At 33.8% G+C, this 19,106-nt stretch overlaps 1 long non-coding RNA gene across 1 annotated transcript; it reads left to right on the top strand.

The window, feature by feature from the left end:
• Positions 1–8,684: 8,684 nt before the first annotated feature.
• On the top strand, positions 8,685–18,469 carry LOC138707281 (uncharacterized). The gene is made up of 3 exons (XR_011334149.1): positions 8,685–8,792; positions 10,215–10,367; positions 18,234–18,469. It is a non-coding gene; the product is annotated as an uncharacterized lncRNA (long non-coding RNA).
• The last annotated feature ends 637 nt before the right edge of the window (positions 18,470–19,106 follow it).

Consider the following 19,106-nt stretch of genomic DNA (forward strand, 5'->3'; position numbering starts at 1 on the left):
GATCTTTACGACAGTAATGTACTCTAAACGAGGAAATGAATCAATAAGAGTTTTTATATATAGGTTTTGTTCTTTAGTGTGCTGATTGTCTTTGTGTTAAATTCAGTAACACTGCACTAGAAATAAAGCTTAGTACTGAAAATAATCATTTGAAGTTAAATCAACAATGAATGAAAACGCCACCAATCAAATCACAAATGTTGGAAATGTGTACAAACGTTTAACCTTAACAACACAAATGTTGTAACTGTGCACTTAACACATTTATCTATTGGTTCTTAAATAGACAGAAGTGGCAAGCGCATTTATCACGTTTGTGCATGTGGGCTACAGTAAATACAGCATCTCGCCAATTCAGAACTATTCACTTGTCACATTTGTACACAGTAAAGATACAACTTAGAGGACTCCGATTTTGTACTTAACTCTATTTGACCCAGAAATCTACTTATCACATGTGTGCACTAAGCCACCTATTTGCTGCTTAAAAGACGCACTTTTCAAACCAAACATTTTTCTACAATACGGGGTGCAATAGGCCTACACATTACTTTAGACCTATATGAAATACTGAAGCTGGAATACTTACAAGCAATTTTCAAGCTAAAAATTTGTATACAATACGGGGTGCAACAGAACTACATAATACTCTGTATCAAATATTGAAGTTGGAATACTATATTTGCTGCTTACAAAAAACATTTTTCAAGCTAATCATTTGTCTACAATACGGGGTGCAGTTCATATTCCGAAAACTGAAATGTCCAATGTAATATTCGTGCATAGTTTCATATGAGTCTAGCGTACGACATCATATAGGATCATTAAAAGTATCTTCTCCCGAGAGTTCAATAGGCATATATAGAGGAGTGTTCCTTAAATTGCTATCGTCTCATAGGCTGGCATAGGCCTATATCCCTACACGCTAGTGTTTGCTTGGCTATTGAAAATTCAATGCGTGGTCGATAACTTGTCTATTCCGGAAGTGTCTAGAGGCTCATAAATGTGATAGATCACACTTAAGGCGGGATTCATTACTTCCGACGATAGCATGACTGATGTGGGACATGGAAACTGCAACTCATTATCTGATAATAGTCCGATAAGGTGATGCTACAATCGTTTTGCACCAGATCATAGAGAGACAAATTGTATCAGCGTCCTTTTGACCTCACTTTCACATATCTCATCAGACGTAAACGATCATCCAACATATGGTGAGTACGACGATCCCTCCTTGACGTTATATGCCTAGGTCTTTTCGATATGAGATTTCGCTACTCGTGGCACAAATTCGTGACGTTGCCGGGTGTGTATCAGTTCCATACACTGGCTGAAATCTAATGAGAATATTTCTTTCCTCGTGAGGACTCGAAACAGAGCTCATATCGTTGCCTATCGCTAGGAAGAGACATGGCCCTTTAGGTTTAGGCTACGCAACAACGGCGAGTGACAATGATAGGATGATAGACTGGGCAATTTCATTGCTGAGCTGGGACATAGGGAAGGCGGAATTTTTTACCCAATTGATATGATAATGTGCAGGAGAACTCAGCTTCTTGGGTAGAGGACATGTAAGGGAAATTTTTAACTCCAGTAATAAGACGATTATTAGGAAAACGTTATACATTCTGAGTTGGGATATAGGCTATCAGGTGAAATTGACTAACTTTGATGAATGATGATAGGTTAGAGATCTCCATTTCTAATGTGTGAAACACCTAATCCTCGAGGTAGGCTGATATGAGAACAACAATTCTGAGCTGATATATATCAGGTGCAATGCATTATCTTCAATGATAATATCAGGATAAGCTTTAAATTATTATTTATATTGTGGAAATATGTATGAAAAAATCATTACGCCCGATGGTGTATGGAAGTCTGTAGGAATGAACGGGCAAAGAAAATCATAGCTTCAGCGATTCCAGTCACCCTTCATTATCATTTTCAGATTTGCGCATTACGCAGTACAATAATACTATCAGGATTAATATACTTGGTGCCAATAATATAAAGATTCAGCGTTTTACACCTGTGAAGTTTGGAGATATTAAAGCGCCAGATAACACACAATTGCTTGTTCGTCTGACAAGGAATAATCTATGCTTTCTTTACTCCTTTTGTTCTTTTGTGAAATGCATTCTAGGACTAGGCCTACACTTTCTTCATTGACACCAAATCAGTTTAAATAGATAAGGTTCCGAAAGAATTCCTTTCAGAATTTTATTTACTGAATTTATAGCAAACTGAAACTAATGCTTTGTCAGATTTCTGGAATTGAAGATGGGGAAATAATCGTTCAATATATTTCCCTACTTAGTTTATAACATAGAATAATGTGGAATGAATCATGCTAATATGTAGATATGGATATAAATTATATGTAATAATTATATATATAAAGCACATAGAGGCTATAATTCTTCTTCTTAGAGTGATTATATTTACTATAAATATGTAAACAAGAAGACATTATTAAATATACATCACCAATTTGCGTACCTGATGTGAGAAAATGCGCACATTAATGTTGATATTACTGAAGGGGTTTGTAAAGAGGCTTGCGTCACATTTGAACCCCTTCAAGAATGTATACTATTTTCAAGTAATTGATAAATTCATACATACAGGGAATTGTATTCAGCTGTGCCTGAGGAATATAGGCCTAAAACTATTAGGCAGGGGCTGCCGATGGCTGATTTATCGGTAAAGGTGAATAGACGACAAGAGGAGACAGCAAAACATGACACAAGTGGAACTTTGGCCATCAAACCTTTCTACAGGTTAGTACTATATAAATATATTGTAGCATATTTCGTGTATGTAATGTATATAATTAATTTAAGACAATTTCACTTTGTTTCTAAATATTGCCAAGAGAATTTTTTATACAAATATTATTGAATACGTTTTTATATGTACCGGAGAACCAGTTTCTTTCGAAGTAGTCAATTTTAGAAAATAAGGAATTTATCTCTTAAAATAGAAGCTGTTGACTATGATTTTATTGTTCAACATAACCTGATCGTTATTCAGAAATATATTAATAATCGTGTATACTATACTGTCACTCAGTTCTCATGTACTTTATGTGTGATAATTATGTTTCATACAGTACTGGAGGTGTTCTAAATGGATAGAATTGATTATATTTGCTGCTTACATTATGCACTTTTCAAGCTAATCATTTGTCTACAATGCGGGGTGCAATAGGCCTACATAATATTCTATATATTCAATACTGAAGTTGGAATACTATATTTCATAGGTTTAGTGGGCACATGTTGTAAGTACTAATTTCTTAATTTTTGAGAAAAACAAATTTTAATATTCAATACCTAATTACACAACAATTAACATCTAATCTCAGAAAGTAAACATAAGTTAAAAAATGTGCATTTTCTGTTATTAATTTGCTGTCCAACAATACAGTCCTCTAACAATGCATACAAATTAATCATGTATTAAATAAATTGTTGTATACACTTAACACATTTTTCAACAGTAATCTCACTAGACGTTTTGATTTATCCAGAGAAAATCAAAACTCGAGTGGGATTTAATTGACTATTACACGATTAGAAGAAAGTATATAAAGATTAGAAGTAACGAAGTTCTCCAGTACAATAAAATATTAATTGACTTACGAAAATACAACTGCCTTCAAATGTATTATTGTACCATCTCAACATTACAAATATTACGCTAGATGCATGCTAGATGGCAGTAGTGAGCAATGCCTTCTCGTGGAGAAGTTCTCGATCTACACGTATACACGATGGCAATGTTACTAGTCAAGAAGGCTTTGTTGATTCAGTTTCATTTTTATTATCAAAACAGTTGCATTCCACTTCAATTATCCGAATCCCAGTAATCAACGTCACTTGACAGATGATTTTCAAAAAATCTTAATATTAAACAATCTCTGATACGTGACTAGATTCATCAGATTTTTGTTTCTTAAATCATTTGGTTACTATCCCTCCTGGAATAATGAAAGTAGTATCTCGTACTCATCTCTTTTGTCTCTCTTTAATTTTGAAAGTTTGCAGCACAGAAGAAATAATATTGATATAAAATGCCTCCATAATTCATTAACAAGTTCTGTAAATAGTCATCAACTGTCCAGGATAGCAATACATGTACCAAGAGAGAACTGTAGGACCAGTAAAACATTTAATTTAAGCTATGCTAGGACATGTTATTATAAGTACTCTCCACTTCTTAGAATCTGTTCCTTCTATAATAAACTGAGCAATATTGACATCTTTCAGGATAGAACCACACTCTTGAGAGAAATAAATACCGGTAGCGTTCAAAACACTCCATAAGTATTTTGCTAATAAATAGGTCTTAACTGGTTTGCATATTGTATATTTGGTCTTCCTTCTCAAATTATTTCATATCAATTATCATTACGAACTCGCTCCTAATTCTGACTTAACATAGGTCTAGTCCCTCATCAGTTGTTGTATTATTGTTACTAATCTGTGACTAGCTATTTGCATTTCATGTTTTCTTCATACTGTAAATACTTTTGTTTTTGTTACCCGATATTTACATGTAATATTTGCTTAATACCTTTTGTTGAGTAGTATTGGATTGTAACTGTTTGAATTTAAATACCATTATTATATGTATTACTACTGTTATTTTCATTTTATCTACTCTGTAATTACATTGTTGAGTGAATTCAATAAATGAATAAATAAATAAATAATATCATATAGCAGAAGCTATAACAACCTAAATAATATACTGTACACAAGTGTTAGAAAAGTTTTAATTAACGACGATGACATAAAAAATAAACATGAATAATATTAAAAGGAATAATAATTGAATGTACAATTTTCAAATTTGAATATGGTTGGTGGTTCAATTGATGTTATATTGGAAGTGTGCGTAATAGAAGTGGAACTCGTTGATTTAGGCCTACATGGTGTATTCAACTTATTCAGGATTTCCGAATGAATAATTTTAAAAGGAATAATTATTGAATGTACAATTTTCAAATTTGAATGTGGTTGGTGGTTCAATTGATGTTATATTGGACGTGTGCGTAATAGAAGTGGAACTCGTTGATTTAGGCCTACATGGTGTGTTCAACTTATTGAGGATTTCCGAATGGTGCTCTTCATTTATTTGTAAATCGGATTTCAGAAGATGCATAGGTATGATCAGTGATTTTTTATTAATTCCTGTTCTTGAATGCCAATGCGAGTTATATATGAAACTGCTGTGCATCGACTGGAGTGGTTTGTAATTTTATGTATGTATTTTTTTTGACGTCCAGACCAGCGCAGTTTCAAATGTTGGCAAACAAAGAAACAAATGCTAGGGACGCGATAAAATTAAACAAATGCTAGGGACGCGATAACATTTAACAAATACTAGGGACGCGATAAAATTGTGCGATAAGCAGCCATGATTGTTTGAAATACGTTATATCATACCGTTTTATTGGTCAATATTATTATGACGTAGTAATAGTGTAATAGTCAAAGTAAATACTGTATGTTCACTTACCACGTTTGTGTATTATTAAATGAAATACAAATACATTTAATAGAAGGCAATAATATTAATTTATCTTCAAAAGTGCACTGAGAATATCTGGCACACACATTTGCTTAATTTTCATTTATCTTCTAATTCTTCTTCCTCCTCTGAGACCTCTGCAAGTTGGTTAGTAGTTGAAATACGTTCACTGAAATGTTTGTATCTCAGGGATCACTCTGCTCCGTTATTTACTTACAAATGTCTTTCAAGGAACTCGGAGGTTCATTTCCGTCCTCACATAAGCCTAACATCGGTCCTTATTCTGAGCAAGATTAATCCAGTCCCTATCATCATATCCCACCTCCCTCAAATCCATTTTTATATTGTCCTCCCATCTACGTCTCGCCTCGCCAAAAGTTTCTTTCCCTCCGGTCTCCGAATTAACACTCTATATGCATTTCTGGATTCACACATACATGCTACATCCCCTTGCACATCTCAAACGTTTGGATGTAATGTTCCTAATTATGTCACGTGAAGAATACAATGCGTAGGCCTACAATTCTATGTTGTGTAACTTTCTCCGTTCTCCTGTAACTTCATTCTTCTTAGCCACAAATATTTTCTTAAGCACCTTATTCTCGAACATCTTTAGCCTCTGTTCCTCTCTCAAAGTGAGAGTCCAAGTTTCACAACCAAACAGAACAACTCGTAATATAACTGTTTTATCAATTCTAACTTTCAGGACTTTTCATAGCAGACTGGATGACGAAAGCTTCTTAACCGAATAATAACAAGAATTTCCTATATTTATCCTCCCGAGTGTCAGTTACATTTGTTACTGTTGCTCGAAAATAATTGAACTTTAACACCTCTTCAAAGGATAAATTTCCAATTTTTATATTAATATTTCTTACTATGTTCTGGTCACGAGACATAATCATACATTCTGTTCTGTAGTAGTGATAAAAGAATTTTCTTCTTCTGTTCACTTACCGGCAATTTGTAGCTGAACGTTGATTTCAGAGAAACGTTAGACCAATTCACTAGGTTTTTCTCCTGCAGTCTTGTTTTCTTTCTTTGGCTTATGACAATTAAAAAAGAAATGTTTCTTCTAAGAGTTCATATTTCTACTGAATAATCTCTTTTGCTCTTCTGCACTCTGATCCATTTCATTTTCATCCACTTTGTCTTTTTTACCATCAAACGTTTCTGTAACATTATTTACTATGTTCCTTGTCAGCTCCTTAAGCTCATAGAAGTCATCATAGTGCATTACAGTAACTTGATATGGGGAAGGATTTCTTTTGCTGCTGAGATCAGAAGCGCCCATTCACGAGTGGTGTACACTTTCATGTGCTTCCTTTTATGTTCATTTGTTGCATGCATATTTTCGACTTCCCAGTAAGAATGTCCTGATTCTATAATTTTCTTCCGGTTTACCACATACAACATTGCAGTAGTGGCGAACTGATTCCTGTTCTGTCCTCCACAAATGTCACTGAATGTTGTTAAGTAAGTAACAGACACAGGCAAACTGTAAATTTATTTCAGCAGACAACAACCAATCTCTACACTGCCTTTTCTCCCACTACACTCGTCCTAAAGGAAACAAAACCCATCATTTTGCTGGTATCCATTATGGTGGAATTGTAAACATTAAGTTTACGTGTATAGTAAATGTCACATTCACCTGCATGAGGTACACTGAGAATAGCTTGCATATCGAAAGTGATGGATCTGAAGGTTATACCCCATCTGAAATGGATCTTATATTGTCCTCAGATTTCATTTGCGTTGCCTGATTGTCTCGTTTTTTTGTGGTTGTCCCACTCTTCTTGTAAGGTCTCTTTATTACTGACTGTTGGATGTGCGTTGCATTTAAAGAATTGGTCCTTCTTTCGAATATGAAAGAACAGTGGTGGATCATTGATTTGAAAATACTTCGATAAACGAATTGAGAGACAGGTGTGACACTCTTTCCATGACGGTATTGGTTCCCATATAAACGGTACATAAGTGCCAAATTCAAATCATGTGCTAAATACAGCTTTCAAGGATGTTTACGACAGTAATGTACTCTAAACGAGGAAATGAATCAATAAGAGTTTTTATATGTAGATTTTGTTCTTTAGTGTGCTGATTGTCTTTGTGTTAAATTCAGTAACACTGCACTAGAAATAAAGCTTAGTACTGAAAATAATCATCTGAAGTTAAGTCAACAATGAATGAAAACGCCACCAATCAAATCACAAATGTTGGAAAAGTGTAGAAAAATTTAACCTTAACAACACAAATGTTGTAACTGTGCACTTAACACATTTATCTATTGGTTGTTAAATAGACAGAAGTGGCAAGCGCATTTATCACGTTTGTGCATGTGGGCTACAGTAAATACAGCATCTTGCCAACTCAGAACTATTCACTTCTCACATTTGTACACAGTAAAGATACAACTTAGAGGACTCCGATTTTGTACTTCACTCTATTTGATCCAGAAATCTACTTATCACATGTGTGCACTAAGCCACCTATTTGCTGCTTAAAAGACGCACTTTTCAAACTAAACATTTTTCTACAATACGGGTTGCAATAGGCCTACACAATAATTTAGACCTATATGAAATACTGAAGCTGGAATACTATATTTGCTCCTTACAAGCAATTTTCAAGCTAAAAATTTGAATACAATACGGGGTGCAACAGAACTACATAATACTCTGTATCAAATATTGAAGTTGGAATACTATATTTGCTGCTTACAAAAAACATTTTTCAAGCTAATCATTTGTCTACAATACGGGGTGCAGTTCATATTCCGAAAACTGAAATGTCCAATGTAACATTCATGCATAGTTTCATATGAGTCTACCGCACGACATCATATTGGATCATTAAAAGTATCTTCTCCCGAGAGTTCAATAGGCATATATAGAGGAGTGTTCCTTAAATTGCTATCGTCTCATAGGCTGGCATAGGCCTATATGCCTACACGCTAGTGTTTGCTTGGCTACTGAAAATTCAATGCGTGGTCGATAACTTGTCTACTCCGGAAGTGTCTAGAGGCTCATAAATGAGATAGATAACACTTACGGCGTGATTAATTACTTCCGACGATAGCATGACTGATGTGGGACATGGAAACTGCAACTCATTATCTGATAATAGTCCGATAAGGTGATGCTACAATCGTTTTGCACCAGATCATAGAGAGACAAATTGTATCAGCGTCCTTTTGACCTCACTTTCACATATCTCATCAGACGTAAACGATCATCCAACATATGGTGAGTACGACGATCCCTCCTTGACGTTATAGGCCTAGGTCTTTTCGATATGAGATTTCGCTACTCGTGGCACAAATTCGTGACGTTGCCGGGTGTGTATCAGTTCCATACACTGGCTGAAATCTAATGAGAATATTTCTTCCCTCGTGAGGACTCGAAACAGAGCTCATATCGTTGCCTATCGCTAGGAAGAGACATGGCATTTTAGGTTTAGGCTACGCAACAACGGCGAGGGACAATGAAAGAATGATAGACTGGGTAATTTCATTGCTGAGCTGGGACATAGGGAAGGCGGAATTTTTTACCCAATTGATATGGTAATGTGCAGGAGAACTCAGCTTCTTTGGTAGAGGACATGTAAGGGAAATTTTTAACTCCAGTAATAAGACGATTATTAGGAAAACGTTATACATTCTCAGATGGGATATAGGCTATCAGGTGAAATTGACTAACTTTGATGAATGATGATAGGTTAGAGATCTCCATTTCTAATGTGTGAAACACCTAATCCTCGAGGTAGGCTGATATGAGAACAACAATTCTGATCTGATATATATCAGGTGCAATGCATTATCTTCAATGATATCAGGATAAGTTGTAAATAATTATCTATAGTGTACGAATATGTATGAAAATGTACTACCCCAGATGGTATATGCAGGTCTGTACGAATGAATGACAAGAAAACCATATCTACAAAAATTCCAATCACCCTTCATTATCATTTTGAAACATGCGCATTACGCAATACAATATTACCATCAGGATTAAAATACTTGGTCGCAAAATTATAAAGAATTTGCGATTCAGACCTGTGAAGTTTGGAAATATTAAAGCGCCAGATAACATAGAATTGATTGTTCCTTTCACAAGGAATAATCTATGCTTTCAGTACTCCTGTTATTCTTAACTGAAATGCATTCTAAGAGCATGCGTACACTTTCTTCAGTGACAGCAAATCAGTTTAAATAGCTTAGGTTCCGAACGTATTCCTTTCAGAATTTCATTTACTGAATTTCTGTGTCATAGCAAACGGAAACTAAATTCTCCGTCAGATTTGTGGAATTGAAGATGGCGAAATATTCCTTCAAAATCTTTCTCTATTTACTTTATAGCATAGAAAAATGTGAAAAGAATCATGCTAATATGTAACTTATGTGTATATATATGTATGTATGTATATATATATATATATATATATATATATATATATATATATATATATGGAGGCTATAACTCTTCTTCTTAGAGCTATTATATTTACTATAATTATGTATTAAATATAAATCACCAATTTCCGTACCTGATATGAGAAAATATGTTGGTAACACTGAAGGAGTTTGTAAAGACGCTTGCGTCACGTTTGAACCCCTTCAATAATACGTACTATTTTCAAGTAATTGGAAAAATTCATACATACAGGGAAATGTCTTCGTCTGCTTCTACACAAATCACTCCTGAAAGTAATAAGAAGACGATGACGGAGGCAGATTTATCTGTGAAGATGAATGAGGGAGAAAAAGGCAAGACAAAAAAAGACTGAAGGCGATCTCTCCCGATCAAATGTTCGAAAAGGTTAGTACTATATAAATATATGTATTATAGAAAATTATTTTTATGTAATGAATATAATTAATTTAAGATCAATTCACTTAGTTTTTAAATATTGGCAAGAGAATTTTTTATACAAATATTACTGCATATGTTTTGATATGTACAGTAAAACATGTTGCTTCTAATTATGATATTTCAGGAAATAACGCATTTATCTCTTAAAATAGAAGCTATTGACTATGATTTTCATCTCAACATAACTTGGTCGTTAGTAAAAAATATATTAATCACCGTATATACTACATTTTCACTCAGTTTTCATGTACTTAAATGTGATAAGTATGTTTCATGCAGTATTGGAGATGTTTTATAATAGAATTCATGGGCACACATAATACTCTTTATAAAATTTTGAAGTTGCAATAATACTATATCTGCTGCTTACAAGACGCACTTTTCAAGCTAATCATTTGTCTACAATACGGGGTGCAGTTCATATTCCGAAAGCTGAAATTTCGAATGTAATTTTCATGCGTAATTTTCATATGAGTCTGACGTATGACGTCATATGACCATTAAATTATATTTTCCAAAATTTTCAATAGATAGAGGAGTGCTCCTTAAATTGCTAGCGTCTTACAAGTCGGCAAATAGGCCTACAGGCCAGGGTTTATTTGGCTACTGAAAATTCAATGCGTGTTTTATAAGAAATTCATTACTTCCAATGAGAGCTTGGTGGGCGTTAGAACATCATTTCTGAGGTGTGAGACATGGAAATTGGAATTCATTATCTGATAATAGGGCTGTAAGGTGATGCTACATCCGTTTCGCACCATAGCAAAACAAAGAAAATCATAACTACAACGATTATAGAGAGCCAAATTCTTCCAGCCGCCTTCTGACCTCACTTCCGCATAATCTCATCAGAGGTGAACGATAATCCAAAGTGTGGTGAGTACGACCGGTATGGCATAGTTGCGCCCCGCGGTCAATTGGGAGGCCTAGGCATGGCATAATTGCGCCCCGAAGAAATCAGGTAATAGATGGGACATGGTATAGTTGCGCCCCGAAGAAATCAGGTAGCAGATGGGACATGGCATAGTTGCGCCCCGATGAGCATAGTACACACGAAAGTGATTGTCATAAAATAAATACTGTAAATTACTTAAAAATATTACAGTGATAGCTGCATTGAAATCAGGTAGGCCTAGCGTATGATCAATTTACTATTTAAAATAACACTTTTTTATTGATCACACACAATAAATGAACTGAATTTTTTGTTTCTACATCGATATCTTAACCCTACGGTACATGGTTTCGAAAATTGAAACTTAGAACCATTATCGATTATTAACTCTTCACCCTTTTCACTAAACTTAACATTCATTTTAAATTAACCTCACTATACGCCACAGACGGTGTGAAAATCACTAATAAAATGTCAAGACTGCTAAGGCCCCATATTCCAACGGCTCACTCATTCGAATATGTCAGTTAATAAAGTACTGCCAACTTCATGGTGTTCATTTTAACGGTAGGCTATTGATAATTACTACATAAACAGTAGAAAAACAGTTAATAAAGTACTGCCAACTTCATGGTGTTCATTTTAACGGTAGGCTATCGATAATCACTGCATAAACAGTAGAAAAACAGTTAATAAAATACTGCCAACTTCATGGTGTTCATTTTAACGGTATCGATAATGAATATAAATCGAATAAGAAATCAATAAGGTTGGTTGATTACGAGGCTCGAGTTTCCGTAGTTTCTTTTTCTCTACCTATTTCATCGGGGCGCAACTATGCCATGCCCTTTTCTCTACCTGAAGGGAACGGGGGCGCAACTATGTCATGCCCTTTTCTCTACCTGATGGGAACGGGGCGCAACTATGCCCACAAAACAGGGACCCTTTTTTATATGCTGCATTTTATCTGACCGTGTGGCGCAACTATGCCCTGCCCAGTACGACGATCCCTCCCTAATGTCTTTTCGATGTCAGATTTCGCTACTCATGGCACACATTCCGGATTCTCTTATCTGTCATAGTGCTTGAAGACCTACTGTCTTAACATCAACTACAAAAGCAGAACTTCCCAGTAGTTTTGCAATAATTATTGGTTGTACACAAGCAGTTGGAAATGGAATGGAATTGAAATTGAATTTACGGAAGGGGAGCACTATGGACCACCACTGCGACTTGTTACGATCTATTGCGCTAACCCTCAAGCTAGGCGCAGTTCCAAACCCACACCGGCTGACTACACTAAGGTTTGCTGCGTACCGAGGTTTCGAACAGACAACCCTCCCTCGTCCCTGGGTCAGCCCCCTCCGGCGATCGGGGAATGCTGTGGAATGATGACGAAATGGAGAAAGGTTGAAAGAATGATGTAGATGCCTAATCTGGGGAGACGGGAGAACCCCGAGAAAAACCCCAACTGCGACCTTGTCCACCATAAGTGTCACTGTGGATTTTTCAATGAAAAATCGCAGACTTGACCGGGACTCGAACCCGGGCCGGAGGTCTGACCACTTAGCCACCTCAGGGGTACACAAGCAGTTTACAATCCATATTGAGAAGATTATGGAAGAGTTCGTGAATTTTACTTTCATTCGCCGGGACACTTTCGCAACTGACGTAAGCAACAAGGGAGCACTGTGGTGTATGTTACGTTGATGTTCTAAGGCAGTGGTCGTCAGCACTCGCTGAAATGGTTAAAGTTCGAGGAGTGCAACGAAATATGCTCCGTCGTGCAGAAGGATAAGGAGAAAGCATAGCCGCCATCAGCCATGGGTGTACGCTAGTACAGTGTCATATCCGCGGGTAAGAGACTCTAACCCCAGGGTGCACTTTCCTGATGACTGCCGTTATAAGCTTTTCTTATGACCAAAATAGAGATAGGTCTATTATTACTATTATTATTATTATTATTATTATTATTATTATTATTATTATTATTTATAAATATAACACATTTGATTTACATGACAGAATAACTTTACAATAGGCCTATTTGTCCCACATGTCAATCATGAATGTCAGCGCTATGATACCAATGGTATGGTTTTCTGCGGGAGAAAAATAAAGCTGTACAGCAGTCTTGCGATGGTGACTAGTAATTTCGCGCGAGAGCTCTTTTATGCCCGTTGCCCGCACCCGGAGCTCTTTTACCTGTAAACATTGCAAAAAAAGGATGTACAGATCTTAGAACACAGCGCATCATGACGGAACGAAATCGCTTAAAGCTTTCAAGGAAGAGTGGAAGATACAATATTTATGCTTCGAACATGGTGATGAAGTCCAGTGTTTGTTGTGTAAAAAAAATATCATTTGCAAAAAAAAAGCAACATTAAAAGGCATTATGAGACGCAACATGTAAAAAAAAAAGTATAGGCATTATTCAGGAGAAGAGAGAAATAAATTGATTTCGGAATCGACATCGAAGGTAAATTAATTTACATTTGGGTCAGTAGATTGTATCTAGATTCCTTTTATTTCTTTATTTTAAATGTATTTTTGATGTTTTATTTGTTGCTTGTTTCTGGATATTTACTTTTATTAGACTACGTGTTTCTTTAATTTAGAAATAATATTCTATCTTTGATTTCACTTTAACTTATACTATTACTAAACTCAAAAAAAAAAAAAAAAAATCACTTTTATTCCAATAACTCTTTTCAAGATTTTGAGCAAATATGAACTAAACATTTTGAAAACTTTGATGCAAGGAGCTTTTTTAGTAACGTCAATATAAAATATACTTGAAAATATAATTTCAAAACTATTAGACCTAATTGAACCAAATTTTGTTCAGATGATATTATTATAGATCTGTTTATATAGTTTAAATTTCACAAATTTTGGCCGAAAATTGTGGAAGTTTTAAAAATCATACATAACACCATAAATGATTGACCACAAAAATTACGATGGCTCTCAATATCTTAATTTAATCAATTTGTTTTTTCGTGTTATATGCATCTCACAAATCACTCTAAGAAAACTCATTACATAATCACGACTGGAGAGTAAGGACTATATTTTCACTATCACACAATCAATATACTCTATTTCAATCAATATTGCCATTATTATTTTTTTAACAAATACTCAAAAGTACTTAGATATCACACACGTCGAGCAGGTAGACCCTATTAGTTTCTCCTAAGCAATGAAGTGAAGTATTTACATAATAAATAATTGCTTTTAACAAGAAAATGGGTTACATACAATTAACTTTTCCTATTTCTCTTTTTGTTCCTAAAACACCCTTCCCTTTGCGATTTGTTTATATATGTACAGTTTCCCTGAAAAAGGATGAGACGATTGAATATTCCTAAGTCTCAGATGTAAGACACTGCGCATGATCGGAGACCAGAGCACTGATACACAAGATAACGAATATTGAGTTACTTAAATTCAGGCTATTTGGTTTGTTACTAGCATCGTTCCGAAATTCACTTCAAAAACTGCAAAAAATATGATAATATTACGTAAATAAAAGATATATATATATACATAAATCGTGTAGTTAAATCGACAATGACTCTTCATGACTAGATCGACACTCCGCACAGAAAGGAAAGCTTTCGTGTCGTTTCAATAGCTCTGACGGTAAGACTTCTGCGTGTTGTGTAGAAGAGTGCGAGTTCGATTCTTAGTCTACACAACGATTTTTTTTGTCTAAATAACGTTGAAATAGCTAAGTATCGTTGAAATAGAGTTTTACAAAGTCCTGAGATTAAGTGTTAATGATCGCAAACAATACAAAATTACAAGTTATAATATTATAAACGTTAATCTAATGAATACATTTATACACACACACACACACACACACACACACATATACTGTACAATGTAAATGCATATATATTAAAAACTAACAATTAAAATGAAATTAAAAATATATATAATAATAGACAAACTTTTACAAAGGTTTAGAGTCCTTAGGCTATGTCATTTCTTGAGTAATTATTACAATATTTTATTAATAGCTTTCCCATATGTGTAATGTGTAAGTAATGCACTCGCACAAAACAATTTTTGTTAAAAGTGTGGCTTTGGATTATTTCATTCTCACCCCTTCATTTAATTTTAACTATTTTATCTACGTGTTTGCAATAGTGTTTCATTTAATGTGAATTCAATTTTATTCATGTTACTAGCCGTACCCGTGCGCTCCGCTGCACCCGTTAGAAATAAATATAAAGTAATTACATAATTAAAATAGGACATTTGATCCAGGGAACATTCGTGTTTGATATAAGGATAAATCGTTTATTATGTTACTTAATTTAAATTGTGTTTGCATAATTAAAATGCGATCATTTTGATCCAGAGACCACTCATTTGGTCATTAAAATTATTACAGGAAACGAATGTACAGAATAGCCTATCACGTTTTCTGTGCATAAGAAGCTATTTTAATCTTACCTGTCCTCGATTCACTCAGAAGTTACTGTAATAACATTATAGCATTATGTCCATCTAGAGAAACTACACTTTCCAATGGTGAATTAATAATTAATTATACAAATCGGTTAATTTAGCTTCTGATATTATTTCATACAAACACAGAAACATTATCTGTAGGCTATCTTTCATAGCTTTCGATTGTTGCTGTCCAAGGCCCCTTATAGACGAAGTCATTTGTTTTTTAATTCATTACAGTTTATGGCAGTTATTTTAATTTTAAAACTCATTTACCTCATTAAATATCAGTCCTATCAAAATTTTTCAAGGAATAAAACTTATCGGAAATTATTTTTAAAGAAACGTTTGTTATGTAACATTTGTCACAAAAATTAATAATAAGCGAGATATTTCGATTTATTTAATTCAGGCCCCCTTATAACCCCCTTTTAAATAATGTATTTTGAATGCCATATAGCCTAAAATCTAAGTTACAACGAACTTAATTTATATTCCAATTTTCATCGAAATCCGTTCAGCCATTATCGCGTGAAAAGGTAACAAACATACAGACAGACAGACAGACAGACATACAAACAAAAATTTCAGAAAAGCGATTTTCGGTTTCAGGGTGGTTAATTGTATATGTTAGGACCAATTATTTTTGGAAAATCGAAAATTACCAGAAAAATTTCGGCTACAGATTTATTATATTATTAGTATAGATGATTGAATGAAAAAGCACTGTTGCAGTTATTGACTAATTACATGTATTAATACTAATTATTGAATGCATCTGTTAAGTAACCAATTGCAGTATCTTTTGCAAAATCTTGAATGTTTAAGTTGTCAATAATATTTCTGTACTATATACTATAATACGTTAAAAGAATTTGCAATAGATTTGGGATCCTCTACTTTATAATCATTGGTCTTAATGAAAAAATATTTTCTTTCTTAGGATATCTACAATTTTAAATTTAATAATATTCCGAATAGGTTTAATTGCATTATCTGAATTTTGTACTTTTCTATTCAAATATATTCTATTTCCCTCTTTCACAATTTTTGATAAATTACACTGTACTTCTTGCAGTATTTAAGAACATGAGGATCATTACATTGCAACTCATTACATATAGATTCTTCTTTTTAATATATGAGATTTTGAAGTCCCTGCGTTATCTACATGTTTTTACTTTTGAATTTTTTCACAACATTGAGTCGAGAACATCCACTGAAGTGATTATGAAATTAAGTGAAAAATTCAATATATTTACTCTTAATATCAGTAGTACCAGTATCATATGTTTTTTATCAATAAAATCTTAGATTTCTTTCATTGCCTAGAAAAAGAATAATTTCAATAATTAATTAATAGATTGCTATGATCAACATACATAGTGCTTGTAAACGTAAATTATATTCTTAGATTTTTATATACTCTAGGAAAAATTTTAATTTTAATGATCAATAAACATCTACATCATTAGAATACATGGCAAATTAGTTCTATTTTGCTCTTTGCAATAGTGCAACAAATTAATAGACTTTCTTAGGAAATCTAGAACAAAAATTAATTACAATGATCAGTAGCCTGTTAATATTATAATAGACCCACCTGTGTAGCTCAGACAGCAAGGCACATGGCTGCTGATTTGGAGTTGTGCTAGGCCATGCGTTCGATTCCTGCTTCAGCTGATTACCTGGTTGGATATTTTTCCAAGATTTTCCTCAATCATAACGTGAATACTTAGCCTCATCTCGCCAAATACCATCTCGCTATCACCAATTCTATGAAAGTTAGTATACGGTGTTGTTAAATAGCCGATTAAATGAGCCATTCAGAGGAGAAGTGGTGTAAGTCAATCACTTTTGCTCTGCACGGCTCAAATAAATAATATACAAAATACAATTCCTACTTTCTCTTTTCTCTCTCTCTCTCTCTCTCTCTCTCTCTCAATCTCTCTGTTCTTCGTATAAATATTTACAGGCAAAATTTATATTCATGTCATTTAAATTTGTATAATAACGACCGAATCATTAGCCTAGGTTATATGAGCCGTTCAGAGCAAAAGTGGTGTAAATCAAAATTGACTTACACCAGTTCTGCTCTGAACGGCTCAAATAACATTAGAATATACCGGTATTGGAAGTGAGTAAAATATCAGTGTTTACAATCATGTAGATTTAATTTTGTTGCTGATTAGTATATTAAATTCTTATCTATCTTTAATTTCCTAGGGAAAAATTTAATTATAATAAGATTGATATACACAGAAGTTTTGTTACAGAAACAGAGAGATATTTTCAGTGAAGCAATTTAAGGGAGATATTATTACAGTATATGAAGTTCAACCTAACCATTCATAAGGTTCATCTCCCTTGTCACCTTCCAGTATATTTATTATTTCGGTGCAGGAATTGAAGTTATCTGCCATTAAATGCATCGATGTTCATTTTTTCAGTCTCTGCGCCGCAGGCCTGTTCACCAGTTACTTTATCTACCCAGAACCCATGCAGCACCCAAACGCATATGAGGCACTTCTGGACCTATTTGATCTAATTCTATAAGTATTTAACTCACTAATCAGATTTTATCTTTTTTAACATATGAAATTAATCTTCATATATGTTAATTCAGTTTTATGAATATCAAATGTGTGTAAAGCAGTCTGCTTTCCTTAATTAAAAATATGAATTATTAAAGAGCATTGTTTATATTGATTCAGATTTAAATATGGCAGTAGTGTAAATTTAATGTGTGACCTTCAATGTTTTTTTTACAGTATTGAATAAATTTCTAGTTTTGAAATATAACCTAGTATCGTATTTATTTATTTTAGATTTAAGTACACACATTTGTATAACAATAGTCTCATAGAGTGTAGAAATTGCATTTCTCATTACATAAGTAGACAATTGAAAATTTCTCCTCTGTTCCATGTTATGGATGTTAAAATAATCCCCATACTTGGTTATGAAATTAGAAACTTTGTGACAACTAAGACACAGTGAATGTCTTTGATATCTAATAGAACATTGACTCTCAACCTCTTTTAATGTCGTACAACCATTTTTAATTTAGGATATTAGATGTACCAATAACCAAATTTATAATGGTAAATTGTAAAGTATCGTCCCCAGAATTATAATAAATATTCCTCTGCTCCAATACCAATAGTACATTGCTTTATTGGGGCATGTTTAATTTTAAAATGTTACTATTTCAATTTATTCAATGAGTTTTTCCACAAAATATACAGAAAAATGATATATATGTTTATATTTTATGATAATTTATATTTTTATTTCACACTTTAAGTAGTCTACTATCCACA

This window comes from Periplaneta americana, chromosome 10 (assembly GCF_040183065.1).
Source record: "Periplaneta americana isolate PAMFEO1 chromosome 10, P.americana_PAMFEO1_priV1, whole genome shotgun sequence".
Lineage (NCBI taxonomy): Eukaryota > Metazoa > Arthropoda > Insecta > Blattodea > Blattidae > Periplaneta > Periplaneta americana.